The sequence below is a fragment of the Toxorhynchites rutilus genome, chromosome 1 (genome assembly GCF_029784135.1).
Source record: "Toxorhynchites rutilus septentrionalis strain SRP chromosome 1, ASM2978413v1, whole genome shotgun sequence".
NCBI classification, from domain to species: Eukaryota; Metazoa; Arthropoda; class Insecta; order Diptera; family Culicidae; genus Toxorhynchites; species Toxorhynchites rutilus.
In genome coordinates this window covers 176,661,939-176,684,173 of record NC_073744.1, presented here as the reverse complement: position 1 = coordinate 176,684,173, position 22,235 = coordinate 176,661,939, and the positions used below count along the sequence as shown (strand labels likewise).

The 22,235-nt window shown below is 38.3% G+C and overlaps 1 protein-coding gene and 1 long non-coding RNA gene across 7 annotated transcripts in view; both read left to right on the top strand.

Annotated features, from left to right (window-relative positions):
- The first annotated feature begins 2,002 nt into the window (after positions 1-2,002).
- LOC129763001 (uncharacterized) lies at positions 2,003-2,876 on the top strand. Its single transcript, XR_008740773.1, has 3 exons — positions 2,003-2,065; positions 2,130-2,446; positions 2,510-2,876. It is a non-coding gene; the product is annotated as an uncharacterized LOC129763001 (long non-coding RNA).
- Positions 2,877-3,370: 494 nt separating this feature from the next.
- Positions 3,371-22,235, top strand: part of LOC129762972 (ras-related protein Rab-27A) — a 111,535-nt gene continuing 92,670 nt past the window's right edge. Inside the window, exons 1-2 of one of the 6 annotated variants that reach the window (XM_055761650.1) lie at positions 3,371-3,452; positions 4,401-4,813. The gene's annotated coding sequence lies outside the window, so the exon portion shown is untranslated. The other 5 variants (XM_055761640.1, XM_055761631.1, XM_055761659.1 and 2 more) reach the window with 5 other exon arrangements.

Genomic DNA, 22,235 nt, shown 5'->3' with positions numbered 1-22,235 from the left:
CAAAGGAAAAAATATTTCGTTCATTATATAGTGCTCTTATCTCATCTATTATAACTGTAGTACAGCCTCGTGTTAGTATTAGTATTGATGTATATAAACCTGCATTGTAAATAAATTGGATAATTTCCATCGACGGTTTTTTAATGTTTGTTCCAACTTTCATGAAAACAAATACCGCCATAATGAGGGTTGAGCAGTTTTTCAATCAGTCGACGCGGTGCCAGATTGGCACAGGTTGGTTCGAAATTGGTTGTCGAATACGAAGGGTAGGTTGACAAAATCGTTGCAAAATGGCACGATATCGGTACCGTTGTCATCACCACGTGTTGGGACCAATCTGGCACAAGTAGAGTGGGTAACCACCCCCTTCCATATATACTCGAGCGGTTATCGGTCTGATGTCGACCGTAACGGTGCGAGGTGCTACAAAAGTGCTAGAATCCAATCCCGCCGTGCCCCCCGCAAGCAGCACTGCCTATAGTTTAAGCTATAATTGAGCGCGACTAAATGTATTGAACGAAACGGCATCACTGCAGCGAATATCTTCTCTCATGCTCCTTAAACTGTCAACAAAACAAAACAGCGAAAAATCTGCAATCAAATGGTGCGAGTTTTATTTTAATTTATACATGCCTATCACACAAGATATCGTTGGTGGCCTAATTATAATCGATTTCAAGAATACGCTAGACCTGGTGAATTTAGGATGCTTTCATAAAAGTGCTCTATATTTGAAGAATTTGAGTTTGATTTTCACAGACCGGGTTTTGTCAGTGGTATAGCAGGAAAGTAATGGTTCAAAATTGAGTTTTTATTCCGTAAAATGGAAGAGTTAGCAAGATAGTTTTGTTCTTCATGCTGTGATATTACTTTTGTATTCACCAATACGAATTCTGTTTCATTTTTAGTTATTCCGATGTGCCTTCTCCAGAGTATGCCGCCAACAAAATAATGGGGCAGTATGCATTTGCCGTGCAGACGACGGCTCAGTGGCACCAAAAACAGCCGATCGCCAAACAAAATCCCAAGCCGGATAACGAAAAGATTTGCGATTGTTGATGGGGAGAAGATATGCTAGCGGTGTACATTTTTGGCATTGTAATATGACATATAGACCAATGTTTTGTTTCAGCCAGGAAGATTAGAATGAGTTCAATAATATCACCAGATTATCGCTCGTTAGCCCATTCACACTGAATGCAGCCTTTTTATTCTATTTGCATGGCAATATACCAAGCATCTTGCTGTACGTAGTGCATCGAAATAGTATTTCGAAACATAACCATATTCGATCAGCGCAGGTTAGGTGTTTTTGTTAACAACTTAGAATTAAGAAGAGACGAATGAACTCTCAGAGTTTAAAGTCTCTCTAATTCATTACCATTACCATTAGAATTAAGGTAGAGAAAGATAGAGAAATATTTCACACAATGTTCAGCATATAATTCCAAAAGATGGACGGCCGTGAGAAATCAATGACATATAATATTACGAAATAGTTCTGTAGTATATTTTGAAAAAAGTCATGTAAGTTATACGATGGCAAATTATATTATGATGTATGCTTAAATATTTAATATAATAAATAATGCAAACGGTTACCGTTGATTTTTTTTCTTCATGCTTCTTGAAAGAAATAATAGCCATAATAAGAGTCGAGCAGGGCTCTGCAATCGGTCGACACGGTGCCAGATTGGCACAGTGTTGGCTGTTAAATACGAAGGACTGGTCGACAAAATTGTTGCAAAATGGCACGATATCGGCACCGTTGTCGACACCATTTGTTGGGACCAATCTGGGACAACAATGTAGTGTGGGCACCCAGTTTCTTATATTTTCGAGCGGTTATAAGTCCAATGTCGGTCGAGCGATGAAATGTGCTACAAAAGCGCTTGAATCTAACCCCTCCTTGCCTCCCTGCAAGCAGCACTGCCAATCGTTTCTGCTATAATTATGAAGACAACTTGAACAGAGCGAAACGGCATCACTGCAGCGATTGCTTTTTCTCTTTCTCTCTAAACTGTCATTTAAAGCACAACAGAGGATGAATCCGGAATCAAATTTGGTAGTTATGGATAGTTCTTTTTTACTTATAGAATATAAATTATGTATTCCTAATTTATTTTCAGAGACAAGTTCAACGATTCGGAGAAAAAATTGTTGATATGTTGCGTCGAGGTATGCAAAGTAGCAGCAATAGCAGAAATGTGCGTATGATGCAGACGACCGAGAAAATCGTTGTTGTTTTATGTAAACAAAAATGCTACGAACGGCGAACATCATTTCAGAGAGCAGATACTACTGGAAATATCTACGAGGAAAAAAGGGCAGCGAAGCCAATTTGATTGAGTTACAAGTTTCTCCTGCCGATGATGGATCAATACACTCGTCTCGTAATTACCAACAACAAGTTTGTTACGAACATAACCAAGTTGAAGTCCCGCGAGTATGAGTAGATTGTAATTTATTGTTATATGATATAAATTTCGTTTTCTCAATTTCATTCCAGGAACAAACTCAACCACCGATGCCACCGGAATAAGGTGTTGCAGCTTCCGCTGTAGTGCACAAATGCGACAAAGGTTGAAGCGAAGAAAAATGCAGCTGTCGGGATTTCACAGATGATACAATTGCTGCGGATTATAGAGCGTGCGGAACGCAACACCAGTTGCAATAACGCACGAATTCCTGGACTTCACCGAAAAGGGAAACCTGATGGAAACCGATAGCATTGGAACGGTTGTGCTGGACCCGACGTTTTCACTTTGAATTTCAGTAATGTGTTACTTAATTTTAATATGTAGTTGAAAATGTTTAGCTCCAGATAGTTCATAAGAAATGTTACTTATTCCGTCTAGCGGATTCATAATGCTATGTTAGAGTTGAAAATAATGTAACAATCGCTTTAATTTATGATAAAAATAAATATTTATAAACAATTTTTTTTTGTTTCAACTTTCTCGAAAACATATAGAGCCATAATAAGGGTCGAGCAATTTTGCATCCGATCGACGTGGTGCCAGATTGGCACAGTGTTGGCACGAAATTGCTTGTCAAACACGAAGATTAGGTCGACAGAATCATTGCAAAATGGCACGATGTCGGCACCGTTGTCGACACCATTTTTTGGGACCGATTTGACACAACAATGTAGAGGGGGCATGAACAGCACTTTTTAGTTTGCGATATTTTATAGCAACTCAAAAGTTTCTTCAAACAAATTATAGCAAACCCAGCGGAAGCGAGCTTTCTCATCGTTCTATTCCGGAAGGCGAAAGCGAAGGTTCAGTCTGGTGGAAAACATTTCCACGGCCCAAAAAGGTTCTTTTCTCCCAGCTGACTCGTTCGCTGACACGAGCTGTACACGATGCCAGAACGATGGCAACAACGACCTAGCTCACCGTTTTTTTCCGCCAGTGCTTATCAGTTAGTAGCAGTCGAGCTGCAATTAGGTACGGTTGTGCAAAATTCTTATCTGGTCACGCTTCTGTTGCCTCAACTCGAGCATCGTTTGGAGGCGCGTAATTTTCCCCGAAATCAAGCACTTGCTACGAGACAGCTTGGTGCCGAATTATCTGTCCCATTTGCTTGCGGAGGAAGCTGTGCGCAAGATCTAAGGAGGCAGGTCCCAGGAACTCCAAACCAAAACGGCGTGTCAACAAGTGTGGACGTGTGTGCGTGTGTGTGTCTATTAGCCTACTTGACTAGCTTACAAGTGGTAAAAATGTAACCCTTGCCAATTATTTCCAAGGTACACGCAACAGGTGGCAATCGACCCAATTTTGTATTTTTCTTCCTCACCTCTCTCTCTGTCACTGTCTCGGTGTACCACGAGCTATTTAATTGCCACCGGAGATAACGCAGCTTTTGCCTGGGAGCCTGGGTGTCCTTGAGTTCGCGGAGTAAGTGAAAAGCTGCAACGAAGAGGGGAGAAGAACGTGGAGTAAGGTTGAAAAGTGAAATCGTATCCGTCGTCGGCGCCGTTGTCATCGTCCTCGTCGTAGTCACCGCGCGTCGTTGTGCATTCAGGCGCGCGCTCGTGCTCTCTCCCATCCATACACACCTCCCACCAGGAGCAGCTGGTTGGTTGGTTGGTTAGGTTAAAGACCTGAATGTATGCAAATTGGTGCGCGTCTCTTGCGGGATGAAAATTTACGCTGCCGCTGCTGTAAAGTGGACTTTTAAGGGATCAACGGAAGGGAGGTGTGATTATGGAAATTAATTCGAGAAAGATTAGTGTCACCATAATTGATAAACCAGACGGGGTTCACAAGACGGACAGAAAGTGGAATAAATAAGAGAGATTTGAGAATAGAGCAACAGATTTTGTTGAAATTAATACTGAAATTCAGAAAAAAAGTGTTAGCCGTTTTATTTTTCAGTAAACTTTCCATTTTCAGCCCTCGACCTTTCAAATCGATTAGAATTGGATACTAATGAACCGTTCAATTCAAAATTCAGATCAAAGCTGAGTCAAGCTTTCAGCGAGGAACTCTTTCCAGCCGCATTATTTACCAATATTTGGTCGAAAACTTTCTGTGGCTTCATACGACCCGACGCAAATAGCGAGTTATTTATTACTCGTCAGTCAATCCAAAGTTTCCCGAGTACCCTCTCGACGGGAGCAGGTTCGGAGTGGAAGGAAAGAGCGGGAATATTGGAAAAAGTGAACGCCGTTCGAAATGAACGATTGATATTAACTTAATTGGGTGAAAGGAACAAAACCGCAACGCGTAGCAGGCTGGGGGAAACCGAACAGCAAATTTGTCGCCACGTATTGACTTCAGTGAATTCAAGGGGCTTTTTAGGAAAGGTAAGTAATAAATATTTTGTCGTGATTTATGTTAAAAATATTTTGTCACAATCCTTTTAAAAATAGAGTACCTGATATAATAGAGTACCGCATCAATTAAGGAAAGAAAGTTGAACGATCAGGATCAAGGTCATTAACCGATCGTCCATTTTGTGTATTATCCAGGCTTGTGTACTACAACCAATTTCAATATCATTTTTGCCAAGCTGCCAAGAATAGTATCAAATGTATTTAGCATAAATTTTCCTCAGATTCATTTTCGTACTTCCTTCAAAAGTGTCACATTTACTTGTCTGATAAAAAAAAAGTTTCATGTCACGTTGCTGACAGCAGTCATTTGATAGTTTGATATTGGTCGCAGAAAAAGGCCATTTCTAGTTTATTCAGAAGAATTATTGAAAGAACAACTAATGTGATGTATTGACCTTCCGCGAAGTCTAAGGCGATGGTTACATTCAATTATTCCGAACGTTTCTTAGAGAACGTAGTTCTCGTAGTATTTATGACTTCCCTGCCAAAAACTGTTCTGAAGAGAATAGTATCTCAGCGGGAGCACTGTGCATCTTCGGAATCGAACGGAATAAGGTGTAGACAGGAGGGTCTGGCTACGAGACATTCGATCCACAATTTCTATATATATATAAAAATGTTCTTTTCGTTTGTGTACGCGTCAAAAACTCGAAAAGTGCGGAACCGATTGAGCTCAAAGTTGGACACAATATACAATCCACTTCAAGGAGGGTTGTTATGGCATGAAAAATTGGAAAATTGGAAGAAAAATGATTTTATATATGACCAGAGTGCGTTTCTGAAATTGAGCTTCTAATGAAAATCGACTATTCAGTAATGAATATGTGTTCTATGGGAAGGAAACATTTCCACGTGTTTGACAAATCATGAACTGAAATTGTGTTTCGAAGTGATTTTAAATTTATCGATTCCCCTCAGCTATCTCTATATATATAAAAGTTTTCTGTTCGTTTTGTGTGCGCGTTAAAAACTCGAAAAGTACGGAACCGACTGAACTCAAACTATGATACAATATACAAAACAACCAAATACATCTAGGATTGTTGTTACAACATAAAAAAATGAAAAATTTAACTCAACCATGCAACCACTATGTGCCACAGCAAAGCGTGGCAGGGTACAGCTAGTATTCTATAATAAGAACTGTATCGAAAAGTAATTAGCACCTTTATAATGATTCTACTCAAAAATGGATGCACTTGTTTTAGTGTGCATGCAACCAAAAGTTTGTTTACATGTCAACGAAAGTTTGTTCCATCGATTCATTTCGTCTAAATTGTTCGTTTTCACTATCACAACAATTGAACTTGAGACAAGAAAGAAAATTCTGTACACTTGGTGTACTGAAAGGTGTGCTACCTTCGAGCAAATCGCAAAATGGTTTAAAGGTGCACCACACAAGTGTGAAAAATATCATCCACAAGTATCAGAACGAGTTCTACTTGAATGATATGCCTAGATCCGGTAGAAAACCTGAATCCAGTCAGTCCATGTTGGATCGTACAGTATTGACTTACATTAACGACACCGATCGGTATCAACGCATGATTTGGCTAAAAAGTTCAAAGCCCGCATTGGAATGATTAAAAAAATCAAGACCAGGAACTCCTCGCAGAACAACAATCTCGAGCCAAAAGAAGGGCACGAAAACTGCATAACCGGCTACTGGACAACAGCAACTAGTGCATCCTGATGGCCGACGAAACATACGTCGAACAGGATTCAAGAACGCTTCCAGGGTCGCAACTCTACATGAAATCGGCGGAGCAGGAGGTGAACGATGCAGAATGCAGGATTGCGCTGAAAAAAATTGAGATAAGGTTCTAATATGGCAAGCTATTTGTACTTGTGGTCTGCGGTCTCCTATTTTCTTCACAAAAGGTACAATCAATGCTTAAATTTACAAAGATGAATGCTTGAAGAAAAGATTGCTGCCACTCCATAAAAAGCATCAGTATTCGCTCTCTTCTGGCCGGATTTGGCTTCGGCACATTACGCTAAGCCAGTATTATAGTGGCCCTCAGACAATAATATCCAATTCGTCGAGAAAAACATCAATCCACCAAACGGTCGAATGCTCCAACCAACTGAACGTTACTGGGCGATTGGGAAAAATATCTTCAAGAAAGAGGGAACAGTTTCCCAAACGATGGAGGAATTCATAAAAAAATGGACAGCAGCATCTAGGAAATGCACAACAGCTATTGTGAAAAATTTGATGAAAGGTCTTTCGTCAAATGCGTTCGTTCTATACAGCATAATATTTTGATTTATGTTAACCACACTATTGTTTTAAATTGGACTGATCTTCAATGAACCAACAACAAAAGTTGAAATAATAATCACGTTTTATTTTTATTCACGAATAGACTAAAGACTTTTCGCTGCAGTCCTTAAGGTTAAGATAACAAGTATTCTTCCGGTACATGTTGTGGTGATCGATATCTCGTAAAGTCCCGCCACGAGAAACGGCGAGCCCCAACGTCTCTACTACGGTTGACAGAAATGCGTGAACATGATCTCGCCCCTGTGTCGAACATTGGGTTGTCAACGGTGACAAATATAAACCATTGTACAAACATTAGATCGATGTGAAAAAGCGATGAAGTAATCAAATTGAAAAACTCCAATCTCATTATACAACATTTGAATTGAATAACAATATATCTTGAAACCAATAATTTACTGATAAGGAGTTACCAGGTAGTTTTATATTTCTAGTAATCAAAACACTGAACTAATATATTCATTTGAAAATTGATTAAAATTGATAATCTCACCGCGAGTTAAAACTGGCTATACAAATTAGTGCGGTAATGAATCATCAAAATTGAGTTAACTCTATTAATTATATAGAACTTATTCTGAAGTAACCCATGTATTTTTTAGTGAATTTGTAGTTTATTAGTCAAAAATACACTGCACGGTTGTGAGAACAAATTAACAAATTTATTGATTCATTTGGGACCGCACAACAGTATCTATCAAGCAATTTAAAATTCACACTGAAAAATCTTTCACTGTTTTTTGCATGATAGTCTACAAAGGAAAAATTCGATCCAAATCACATTTTTACACATTCACATTATTAACCCATTTAGGATCACTCACAAGTTTTCTCGTGTTTCGCGTTCCGTCTGTTACGGATGGATCACGAAATAATTCGTGAAGGTTATATCCTTGGTTTACCTCGCCTTCGTCTGATCCACATCGAAGCAAACGATCTCATTCGTTTCGTGGAATCGAATGAAGCGTGCCAGTTTGCCTCAAAACGTGCGGCCCTTAATGTGTTAAATAACACGGGATCCACGGTCAGATCGAAAAATGCTAAGGAGTTAGCAACCGTTCTGTAATATCCGGATTTATCGGTGAAACAGCAAAGTAAAATTAATTATCCGTTTATTCAATCGCTTCTCACTGTGATCGCCAACAACGCCTCCTAATTTCTCCCCTCCCCATGTCAATGTCAAGCAACGTTTCTCTTTTCAGGTGTGCTTATTATAAACAGTCAGTGGTCAGACCGCACATGTATTCTAGTCTAAAAATAAAAGAAAACCCGCATTCGGAACAGAACACATTCGGTTCGGTGGACATCAAGACAACAGGCAGTTGCAGCGAGTGGCGAATGGCAAACGCAATCGCAAAACGGCAGCAGGTAGCAAAAGAAGAAAGTTTGTTCTTTATACAATCTGCTTTGGTGGCAAATCCAGAACAAGGCGGCATCGAGGGCGTTCGAAATGTTTTTTTTTTCAAAACCACGAGTACTAAGTTTTCTAAATTGGAACCATTCCATAAAACAAGGCGCTTTTCAGGGCCATTAAACCTTCCAAAAAAGAGTTTAGGAAATACAGTTCAATGCTTTCTAAAACAATATCCAAAATAATAATAAAACACAAATTGATTTTTTCATAATTTGTTTGCCAGGATATGATGAGTATGTGAATTTGGCAGTTGTTCTGAGCTTATTGATTTTCACCAATTCTTAAATTGCTTCTAGATTGCAAGTACAGTAATTTACACTTATCTCGACATTTAGCTAATTGGACGGACCTATAATGCGACATATTTAGTTGGTCATTTGTGTAAACATAGAGTTCGGGGTCCAAATTATGACCCCACATTGAAAGTCGACACTGTACCACTGTCATCGCAAATGTTCAATTACAGGTTAAAATCGCCTCCAATGCGACACTGAGTGGTGCTTCGGCACGTCGCATTAAATGTAATTTACTGTACAACATGTCACAAGCTGGATGGGAAGAAATTTTCCAACTGTGAAAGCTGTGGCGAGTGGCAAACGCAATCGCTAAACAGAAATGTTTAGCCGAACAAGATGGGGATATCGAGTGATAACAAAACAATAAACTCGTTAGATTGAAGATAATTTTGTGATCCTGAAAAGGACCCTTTTTAGACTTTTAGACAAAACGCGCGCTGATGACCACCTATGCATTCCCTATCACAGCCATCATTTTGATTGTACGATATGTGCATACGCCAAAAGATGCCCGGCGTTGAACATTTAATAAGTACAAAGCCTTCAGAAAAAAATCAAGAATCAACTATGAGATAGTGAGAAAAAATTGAGAAAGTTTGTATAAAAAAAAAGCAAAAACACAACACCAAAGGTTCTTTTCAGAACCTCCAACATGTTCATAAAGAGTAAACAGAAAACTAATCCATTTTTCAGGTAGATAGGTAGGTATTCACGTAGGAGAAGAAAATAAAACAAGATATTTAAAATATATATTTAGCAAAAGCTGTCCCCTTTGTATAGTCCTACGTCACTCCGGTTATGTCGCCGACATTACCCACCCGTCTTTTTTTTTCATATTTCTGAAGTTTAAACATACAAAGAATATGCTCTGGGATGCATCTTTGCATCTAAGCATCTTAAAGATTTTTCCGTTTCGGATAACCAGAAGGACTATTTGTTGTGGAATGCCCCCATTTTCCCAGCTTGTAACTTTTTTAATATTGAATATTTAGTCCATTGAATGAGAAATTTATCCATATTATTTATATATTTTTTTGCTTAAATCACAAACAGTGATTGTAGTATAACAAGGAAACAATTTGAAGAATAAAATGGGTATGTTATTTCGGTATTACTCGCAACTCACTTTCCTCCACAACGCAACGGCAATTTTTTTGACTACAGGGTGGCAAAGGTTGCCTGTCAGTGTTTTTGTATCACAACGTTCATCTTGTACAGTTTTATTTACCGATATTTGCATGTTTTTTAATTGAATGTGTAATCATGGGATTTTTTTGGAAGATTGTTTGTTTTGTTTACGTTATAACCATGGACGTTAAACAAGAGCTGATAATAGATTTATATTTGAAAGACCGTGTGAGATCTTGAATAGCCTCAAACACATAGGTGTGAGCGAGGGATTCATCTTCCGTACCATTAAAATATACCAGGAGACGGGTACGTATGATATCAACCACGGGCATGGACCTCATCCAACGGTTGGGACCAAAATGATGGTGAAACGCGTAAGGAAACTAATTCACTGGAATCCTGCACAATCAGGGCGATCGATGGCCAAGGATCTGAATATTTCCCATACGTCGATCCAGAACATCATCACATATGATTTGAAACTCAAAGCATATAAAAAACAGCGAGTTCAATGATTAAAGCAGAAGCAAAAAAAGACTAGAGTGAACCGAAGCAAGGAGTTGCTTCAGCGGCACGCTGATTGTTTTTTTTTTTTTTTATATCTGTGTTATAGTGACTTTCAACACTTTTGGCTGGTTCGTCACTTTTTTTTTTTTTTTAGAATGTTGGGAGTGAGAATTGAACTCGTGATCTTCAGCGTGAGAGGTATGGATGTTACCACTACGCCAGATCGGCTCCACGCTGATTGTGATATTCTCTTTTCCGATGAAAAAATGTTTCTGTTGCAAGATACTCACAATCAACAGAATGATAGAGTATATGCAGCGAATCTTGCTGATGTTCCCAAGAATAAATTAGTGGTGGAATTTCGCAAAATGTCAAGCTTCCACTACTTTTTATCGAGTCATGAATATCTGAGAATAATGTTCAAAACGCCCAAAGGTGTCGAAGAGTTCAGGTCAGGGAGTAGGTCTTCCATCTGCGTCTTGAACACTTCCACCTCTAATACAAGTTCCTCCATATCAACGTCTGACAAATACTTCTGTCCGAAATTTGACGTAGCCTGCTTCAAACGATCCGTTTGTAGAGGCGAGTTGGCGTAGTGGTAATATCCGTACCTCTCACGCCAAAGGTCATGAGTTCAATTCTCAATCCCGACATTCTTCAAAAAATGGAAGTAGATGACAAACCAACCAAAAATGGTGAAAGACAGTATAATACAGAAAAAAAGATCCATGCTCATAGATGTTAGTCCGTCTTTCAATATATTCGCCTCTAACCTTGAAAAAGGCCAATTTGTAAAACTAAACTCTCGACCTTGGGAAAGACCCTTTAGAAAGTTTCGCTGCCGTCTGTTCGCTAGCTGGATGATTGTTTGATGAATCGTGAATGACTTACTGGAGACTTTCCGATCGATCATTCACTAGCCGTAAATCGAGAACTGCTTCTGGATTCCGGCGTCAAAGGGCAGCGCATTCCGAGCCGGACGCGAAGAATGTATTTATATTCGGCCGTTGTGCGAAGGGTGCTTCATATTTTGTGGATTATTTCTTTGAGAAATGCTTCTTCTGGTAGAGTCGGCGATGTAATTAGGCTAAGAGATACTGAAAAATTAGGAGAGTGGTGTCCAAGGCACGACAATAAGTTTAAAAGGTACGAAAGTTTATAATTAATCATTCTTTGGTGCCACGGATGTGTGATTTCGTTGTAACTTCATCGTAACCTTGAAAAACAGGTTAATATATTAAGTTACAATCTCAGCTTATGGAGTTAGCTCATCGCTGTCTATAGTGAAACTTAAAAAAAAAAGAAAGTCACCAAGTCAAATAATTTATACTTCTTGCTTGATGTAATGTTACATGCTTTCCAACTTTTTTTTTGGAGGCTTTAAACTTAATAGTTCGCAACGTGATATGTGCGGAACCGACCCCATATAAGCTGAACCAAGCAGCAAACGCAAATAATATTTCGTTCCTGGTTATTCCGGAACTCTCGGAAATTCAGTCGCCTACAAGCCGGATGCTGTCTTCAATGCTGTCGAAACTATTCCAACGAAGCGACAATTTGAATTTCGGAAATAGGGAAAATTCACACGAGGGCACATTTGGAGAGTGCGGTGCTTGTTCAATCACATTCGTGTCTTTTCTGGTCAAAAATTCGTACACAATGATCGATCGATGAGCTGGTACATTATCGTGGAGCAAACCTCAAGTGCTATCCTTCCAACGGCCAGCCGTTTCTGACGGATTTTCTCTCTTAAACGCCTCATAACGCCAAGGTAATACTCTTTATTGACCGTTTGACCCTGCCGAAGGAACTCCGTTGATGTTATAAACAAACTCAATGACAGATTGGGCTCAAAATTGAGAAAAAACATAAAATTCGAAAAATGTTCAACGGGAAAATTTGAAATCAAAAAATCCCGGTATATATTTGACAAATCGTATGTTGTCCGCTCGATAGCTTATTCATACCGAATAAGTTGAGCACGGGTAGAAACAGATGCATTAGTTGCCCGTTATTGACAGTTAAGCTGACCAAACGTACCGTTTTGACGGGACAGTACCGTTTTTTCGATCTTTTTTTTATTGTCTCGGATTGTTTTTATCAATTTGTACAGTATTTTCAGTATAAAATTTTCGAATGAAAATCTTTACACGTTTTTTGACGGATTGTGGTCCTTTTTTCCATTACAACAGCCAGGTGAAAATACTTTTTTTGATGACAATGATTAAATTGATTATAATTGATGAGATAAAAAGGTGGTACAACGAATCCGTGTCAGTTGCAAATCACTGTAAATAAATATTTTCTGAAATTACGAACGAATTTCTAGAGTGTAAGGAATTCATGAAGTTTACCAAACCGATTCAATGGATTTTTTCTACGAAGAACAATATGTGGACAGCTGAAAAGTCGGAAGATCACTGCCAAACAGAGCTTTGATCTTGAATATAACAACTTTTATGTCAAAATTTCAAAAAATCTTAATATTTTTCGCCAAATTCCTCCTTCATTTGAATATTCCTTCACTGTAATGAACATATAACATATGAACATATGATCTTGAATATAACATCTTTTATGTCAAAATTTCTAAAAATCTTAATATTTTTCGCCAAATTCCTCCTTCATTTAAATATTCCTTCACTGTAATGAACATATAAGCATCTACTAATTTTTGATTGTATGGTTTTATTCTAGATTTTATTCATTCAATAACATTCTTCAAAATGTATTGAGTGTACAACATAATTCAGTTCGTTTTCACAAGATGGCTCAAGGTACTTCAAACATTCGACCGCGACAGCTGATTTTTGCTGAATTGTGAAGTGTTGATATTTTTCAACCAAATATTGTTTACAAGTCTTTGAGTTTTGCACTACAAGTTCAATTTTTACTGCGTTGAAAATGTCAAGTTTCGTTACAAATAAGCACCACTTGCGGCAAGTTTGGATTTTCTGTTTCCATTGGAAGAAAAGTGCAACTGAAGCGCATCGAATGCTTGTGGGAGTTTATAATGACCCTACACCATCGCATAAATTTTGTAGGGAACGATTTGGTGGTTAAAAAGTGGTGATAGCAATGTTAAAGACAAAAATCATCCTTGTCAACCGTAAACAGAGCTTGCTGAATCATTCAGAGTAACTTGAAAAGCTATTTCTAAACGAATAAAGGCCGTAGGATACATTCGAAAGCTAACAGATAATGAGCCATACGAAGTGAAAGCGAGAGATGTCGAACGGAGATTTTGCAGTTCCTGTGTGTTGCTCGAAGGGCATAAAAGGAAGGAGGATTATTATTTTTTTCCCTCCTGATTATTGGATCTCTTTTGACATTTCTAATGGATTCTTTTTGACAACCAATTTGATACTATCCGCATGACCCAGATGAAAAGTAGTGGCTAATGATGACCAACGCTTTGAATGTATGTATTTATTCATTTTATTATGCAAATGAATGTGTTTTTAATGCAAAAGAAACGGAAAGAATTGCAACCTAATCTCCGTTCCTTTTGCAAAGAAAACACGTTTATTTGATTAATAAAATGAATTAATACTTTTTTAAAATTATGCCTTTTTGTTCACTTTTTGTTTTTGGTTCGCGTGTCCCGTTTTTAACCTGAACTTTTGGTCTATTGACAGTACGGATAGGTAAGAACACAACATTTGGGCAGAACAAATGTAAGAGAAAATGGAAATGCTTCCAATTTTCATTAATTTTGATCGAACATGGATTAGGGAATCGTAATGTATAGCATATCAAACAAATCGTTCGTAGCGAAAATAGTTGTTAACTTTATTTCATAAAAACGTGACCTGTTTTCTGATTTGGCATCCTTACTGAAAGACGTGGTCCTGCGTCAAAAAAAGTGTATATATGTTTTACAGCTTGGTCGCTAATGGGTTAAATGTTTTGAATCAGGGGATGTGGGCGTTTAGTTGTGGAAGAAAATTGGATTAGATTAAATCAAACTTCTTTTTTATTTGATTTGTGATAGACCAGCGTATATTTCACAATCTTCACCATGTTCACATCAGGTCTTGAGCGAAGACAGTTTCTATGAAAATGTTTATATTTCAAAACATCGCCAATTCACGCAGTTCAATTTTATCTATAATACGACATAACATCGTTAGAGCGGAAAGGTGCACACCGCTAGACAGCAAAAAATAAATACTTTCCTCCATTTGTGCGTACACATCTAACAAGCATGGGTAACTTGTTGCGCTGAACGGTACTAACTAGGGTAACCTTCCTGTGGGTCTGCGGCAAAATATCACGTGTGTTTGTTGTCAAGGTTTCCTTTGATCGTACGAAGCGTAGATACGTTTGAAATTGTTTCGCCACAGGGGTTTTTGGCCATCATTTTTCCGCTGCCAACTGCAGGGCTGAGAGAAAACAAAAAGTTCATTGTTGAATTTAATAGCCGTTGGTACTCCGTTGGTACCAAAATTAATATCACACAAAGAATACAGTTTGATGGAGAGGCGTGGTGGTTCACAATAGTTCATCTGAAAGGCCCTAAGCATTCCTCCATAATCTCATAAATAGAATGCGCTCAAAACTCAGCACCCACGAGACCTGGTTTGGGGTTCAACCAACAAGAGCTGTGCGCTTCCAATTGGGTTTTTATGGCCGCACAACAATATTGCACAAGGCAAGGCAAAAGTAGATAAAAATGGGTCGTAGCCGAGAGCGGGAAAATGTTCCATTCCAACGAAACGCCACGCTCGCTGCGCCTCGATAAGGAAATTGATCGCTCCACGGTGGGGGCGAACGATAGGTGACCCCCTACTACCTAATATTTTCGATGAAAACACAATCCATATTAATGAGAGGTTATGTTTGCATTATGGCAAAACAAATTTGTTGATGGGCAAGGCGAGTTCCAGAGAACAGAAGAGTGTACACATAATGGTAAACCGTTAATTTCAATTGGCCACGATTGGATGTTGAGATTCGACTATTTGATCTTGAATCAAAGAAACTGTTTTTAGAGTAACTCACGATTTATGCAGAAGCTCTCGGCGTTGTTAGAGCTTTGTGTTCGCAGGAGTCTGCCAAAACATAAGTAAACATTATTTTAGGAGACTTCCAATAGGCTGGAAATGCTCTCGGGACGGGACGGACAATAAACGGTTGGGTGGATTCATCTTAAATTTTATCACTTCCGTCCTCACCCAATAAAGGAAAAAAGGATCGCCCATCGGAGCGGAACGATGGGATCTGTTCGCTGTCGGTCCATCTTGTGCACAAACACACACACATATTTCCCGATGATAGTATTTCATTGGGTAATCACTCAACCATGAAACGTACGCGTTCTTTCATCTTGGACAGCTGAACCGTACGCCACACGAGGACGAGGTCGACGGACACAGATTTGTTTGGCTGCGAAACGGACCTCTTGTAGCCAATTATGACTATGATGCTTTGCGGTTTATTTGTGTATGTTTGTGCACGGTCAACTCAAAGAGAGTCTGGATCATTACGGAAAGCGGCGATGAGTCGTGAAATTCAATTTTAGTAAACTTCTATGTTACGTTGGTTTCGCTCGAAAGTGAATCCGACCAATCCGAACGATGACTTGTGAATGGCTGAATTTAAACATCACCTTACAGATAACATGAGAACCCATCAGCGGCGGGATTTTGGTTGGGTCCAACCCCCTAAATCCTTTCGCTATTTATGGCCGCCCGGATTCAAAAAGGAGCTTTCCCCGAAAATCAACAGTGGAAAGTCACAAATTGCTTCTGACGATTTATCATCGTCGAAAGATTGAACTGCCCAGCTGCACACAAGCCAGCATTGACAGATGATAACATCTTTATCGCTTTTTGGCACTCTTCGTGATGAGTTTTTCTTTTGCTTTCACAAAAAAAAACAAGCCGAAGAAAAAAGTTAGTCTAAAGTACGCTGCGAAGGGCCACAGTAAGCGAAAAATGATAACTCAATAATGCTGCCTCTCAAGGATTTCGCGCCAACTCGCTTAGGATTTGGCAGAACATTTCAGTATCAACTGAAACTTTGTGGATGTGAAGATATTAGTTAATTAAGATTCGCTGTATTGTACTTTTTTTTTCAAAATTATTCTTCATACTTTTTTGCACTTTTATTTAAACCCTCCTATAGACGAACATACGATCTACGTCTTGAGGAGGCTGCATGAAATGACACGCATGGTCTGTGATACTGTGCGCGACTATACGAATTATCAAATTTTTTTTTACGAATGAATGAATTCTCGCGTAACTTTTGAAAACGTCCTAAGTAACAAATGTAAACAAATCGAGTTAATGGATGCACACTATTAGTCATCAATCATGTAATGCATTGAGAAAACAATCGTTCAAGTATCTATCCTTTTCACCTTTTTATCGCCGATACAAAAAATGACCAATGTACAGATTCGAATTTTAAGCACTCGACTGTTACTTCGGACACCACTTTCCTCTGACGCTCGATACATCCGAAGTAACAAAGCAACCAATACAACACGAAATCGCACTTCGGTCATTTTGAGTTTTTGTTATTTTCGGATGTTGATATCGTTTTTAGTTCAATTCAACGAGTTATAACAATAATGATCTGCTTTTAGCACGAAGTGCAAGTATTTGGATCGTTTTTTAGTAGTTAGTAGATTCTCATCGTGCAACGTTATTTGTCCAATGTACAAAGCGGGCAGTCAAAACGTCCAATGTAACATTTTTCGCTCGAAGGCTTGAATTTCTAACTAAAATCACATGACAACAGTTACGATTGGTTTTTCAGAGTTATTATTGACTGCTAGTGGTAAAAGTAGTGATAAAGATCGATTCCTTTTGAAACAATTCGCGAAACAATATTCCGATCTTCAACTCCGTTTTTCTCGAGTTGATGTGAAAGTTACATAGGACCTTTTCAAAAGTTACGCGAGAATTAGCTTTTTCCCAGTGTTGTATGAATTCTCGGGCCTTATTCTCGTATCCACTTACACTTACGTTCCCACTACACTTACATCTCACTTCACTTTTTTGCGTTTCCACCGATCGTGAAGTGTACAAATGAACTTCGTGTAGAATGTGGAGTGGATACCAAAATGACCCTGTGTTCATTTCCAATTTTGTTTCTAATGGCGCGTTTACATTAGGGAGATATATAGTTATGCACCAGACCCGTATGATAACGCTTAGCCAACAAACGCCAACATCACTTCCTCGCCACGCTATCACCGAGCCATGACATCATCAAGCCACACCTTCATTACTAAGGATCGCACCAAGCCGCTTATGACACCACTACCAAAGAACCGCTAGAACAGGTAGAAAGTAGACCAGGTAGAAGAACAACTGGACAGCATCAGCAAGTTGTACCGAGCATCAGTCACGTTTTAGGCACTAGTTGTTTAAGACCCTTTTGTAAGGATCACGAATAGAAATAAATGCCCATGTTTAATTCTTGTTTTGTGATGTGATTCCATAATTATATAGCTATAGATTGGATTTATTCACACGAAAATAGATGTAAACGGGTGAGAATATGTATGATACACTTCTTCGAGGTATATATAACGACTATGAATAGAATAAATTTAGGTATATGTAAACGCTGGTGAATTTCTCACTGGTGAGAAATCACTAAAGTTGGATGCAGTTCTAATTCAGGTGAATAAATTCACCGAAAATATAAATTTATTCAGAATATAAGTTCGCGCTAGTGTAAACGGTTGATGAGATTACTATAAATCTCATTATATTCCTTCACATGAATATATCACTAGTCTATACCCACCGTGAGAGAAACGTCAGTTGTATTTTGTTTTGTTTATCCTCGAGTTGTGTCGATACACCCAGAAAATGGATTACTAAAAAAAGCTCCCAAATCTTTGGTAATGCAAACAGTAGAATGTACATATTTTCTTTCTGTAAATATTACCAATCGTTTGTAAAATGACTATCAGATGCAATACTCATCCCTACAAACGATTGATTCATTTTACTTCGCGGTATTAGTAACTTTTACGATTGTCATTACTGGCAACCGCGAAGAAAATGTAAATATAACGTTATTAGCCCTATTACCGAGTTGTTAATTGAGTTGCCCGGCACTACTTTCCTATATTGATTTCTTCACAGAAGAAGGTCGTATTAACTCAGATTCGGGGCAGAGAAGTAATGTGCGTGAAAATCAATTCAATTCATGTTCTTTAATAAATATTGATACATATTGGATAGCAATGATTTGTGCTCGTCTGCTACGGGAGAATGCGAAGACATTACAACAAGGAATCTAGGTACTTCGATACACAAAAACGAGCCCTGTCGAGTCCTAGTTTCACCTTTATGCTGTTGGATTCGTTCAAAAACAACTTCATGAATGTTTTGCAGATGATTGTGATCGGTGGTTCGATCAATTGGATGTTTTCCGGAATCGTCACGATGCAGGTTCCGTATCCACTGACGCTGCGCCTGAGTTTCGTCAGCTTCGCGATATCTCCCGAATGTGTTTGGCTGAGAAGTAATTACACGCTGGTCCTGAGAGATGATGATGGTGAGAATTGAGTAGTCTGTCGTAGCTATTTGTAGTAATAATTGTGTATTTTTTCCTAATTTGTAGCCATGGATTAGACCCAATTGATGCAGGATCAGATGTCGATAGTGTAGATAGTTCAATAAATAATTTAAATAGTTTAAATAGTTCAATAAATTAATAAAGATGCATACAAAAGCTCAATAAGTTCATAACAATATATGCATAAGGGTTGGGTTAACACAACATGTTTAGCGTATATGTTAAACCAACGTTGAACCGACTGCTTATACTGGGTTATACTGGCCGATTTGACATTTGTTTACCATTGCACAATGGTCCAGGAGATGCATTTAAGTGGAAATTAGCATTTAGAGCTCGGCAGTTATTCTCTAGACAAAAACTGTCTTCGACAAAGTTGTTACATATAATAGAGCGCTAATTCTATTTTTATCAAAAATAGGGTGACCAAAATTGTCGATGAAATAAAATATCTAACATTCTTATCTTTAGGCGGCTCGCACACCGGAGCAATGAGCAACTAGCAACTGTCAACATGCAATAAGCAATATTATCACCAATGGATTTTTCCATTTAATCTTTGTTGATCTCGCACACCGACGCAATACGATATCGCTGTCGCCTTTACAGAGCAACACATGTCGCTAGCAACACGGCGTGTCGGTTGAATAGCAACTTATCGCTCATATTTTGACAAGTTTCGTACATTAAGGCGATTGTTTGCATAATGTCAGGGGTTTTTATTGCTCTGGTATGCGAAGAACAACAAAATATGTTTCCTGTTGCATATTGTGTACTGCAGTTTGCTAGTTGCTTATTGCTGCGGTGTGCGAGCCGCCTTATAGATAGAAGTAAACATAGTTCGACAATATTGTAGCCCCAGTTATTTGAGACATCTTTGTAGAACAAAGTTTTTTTTCTATCTCTTGAAATAATCGATATAGCGCCTTTTTTCTAAGTTGCGTTAGGGTCACCATGAAAAAAAAAACTGTTTTTTTGCTCTAACTTTTATATTTCAAATTCTACATACAAACTGTCTTCGAAGGACTTCTAGAGCTTACCAATACAAATATTTTACGATGCAGAACATGTCAATATCTCAACTTCACTCAAAGTTATTGATATTTCTTCCTAAAAAATACGCTCTCTTCAATTTTTTGTCATTCTTTCTGGGGAAAACATAAACAAAGTTTGTTGATGGCATTTGAAATGGCATCTACATAATGTGTAATGTGTAAATTAAAATCAAAAACATAAGTTTTTGGGTGAAAAACCATCAATAAATTTGAGTAGGATTAAGATATTGACAAGCACTGCACCGCAAAATGTTGGTCTTGATAAGCTCTAAAAGTCGTACGAAGACAGTTTTTATGTGAAATTTGAAATATAAAAGTTAGAGCAACAAAAAACGTTTTTTCATGGTCACCCTAATGCAACTTAGGAAAAAAGCGCTAAATCGATCATATTAAAAGATAGAAAAAGGCTTTGTTCTACAAAGTTGTTTAAAATAATAGGAGCTACAACATTGTCGAACTATGTTTATCTCTATCTATAAGGATTAGAAAGTTAGATTTTTTCATTTCATCGACAATTTTGGTCACCCTATTTTTGATAACATGGAAATGAGCGCTCTATTATATGTAACAACTTTGTTGAAGACAGTTTTTGTCTAGAGAATAATATTTATGACAGACATACAACAGTACTAGCGTTGTACTTCGAAAATTGTATGTCTGTCACCATGTACAACTACGCTAGAACCATGCAAGCAACCCGGTACAATCGCTGTACCTGTACCGACCTCTTTTACCGCTGTACATGGCTACAGTTGTACTGTACGCAGCGCCATAGATGGTTAGTGGTGGGTAGCATGAACAAACCGAATCAAAACACTTGGTAAACACTCTTTTCAAAAGAAGCTTGTTTGTTGTGTTTGATAGTTTAGACGGCAAATAAAAACCTTTTTCATTGAAATATACAGTGAAAATTGGTCAAATTTCTGATTGTCAGTTTGACATGCGGTATAATGTAGAACCAAAGTATGTGTGTCATGCTACCGTGGTACTTGTACAACGCTGTACACGTACAACGCTAGTACAGCTGTATGTCTGTCCATGGTATAACTGTCGAGCTCTAAATGCTAATTTCCACTTAAATTCATATTCTGGACCATTGTGCATTGTTATCGCGTAATATGTACGAAGGATTCGTATTGCAAAAAATACTAAATATTGGTAATATTCACCAAAAAGCTCGTCATATATACCAACTTTTCGGGAGAGTGTATGATCGGCGATTATGATGAGCACGAGGAATCGCTGTTTACACAAAAGAGCACGTGAAGTGTAAACCAGAATAACATCGGTGGATGAACTCGGTGTATTGATAATGAATTCTACCAAATGTTTACAGTGGCGTGTAATCCGGAATAAGATTGCACTCACTACACGTTGTTCTCACGTGTAGTGTATTCGGGAATAAGGCCCCTCTTCTGTTGAAACTCAACACCATATCTGTCATAATGAGTATAACACATGAGTCGAGACGCGTGACCTTTGTCTGGTATATTGAACGAAAACAGCATGAACGAATTTCGGAAAGCCTGCATTCAGGCGCTTTCATTACTGTCAATAGTTTCATGTGATTACCACGAAAGTTAAGTTGATCCTCATCGCTTGCAGTGAATTTTTAATGAAAACGTGTTTGATTTCCATATTTAGAACAAAACAAAGGACCCGGAATCCGGAAAAGGCAACATTGGTTTCTTTAAGCGTTGACCGTTGTTCGGTGTTGAGTGTGTCATTAAACCGGAAATCAAAACAATATTAGGTTCGTTTTCCGCTCACCCATTGCCCATTGTTATTGTCACCCATTGCCAATATAATAGAGGGTGTATGCCATTTCCGGCCAATCGGGAGTGAATTCATAAAACATAGCAAGAGTTATCTGTACATTCTATTGTCGAAGTGACCAAAAACCAGAATTTTGTGTTATGAATGGCCATGCTTTACCATTAATCGATTTCACTCTCAATTGGTTGACGTTGAATTTCATGCTTCGATTTTCACTAACACGCAATGATTTTCAACTTCTACGTTACGAATATCATGACGAAAATGAAGATGCAGATGAAAACTGAACTTCATGGCAAGCTGATGTTGATGTTCATTACACTGTTGTTCATTGATTGTGTTGTTTTATATTTATCGATTCTCGCTTGAGCAGTAGGTT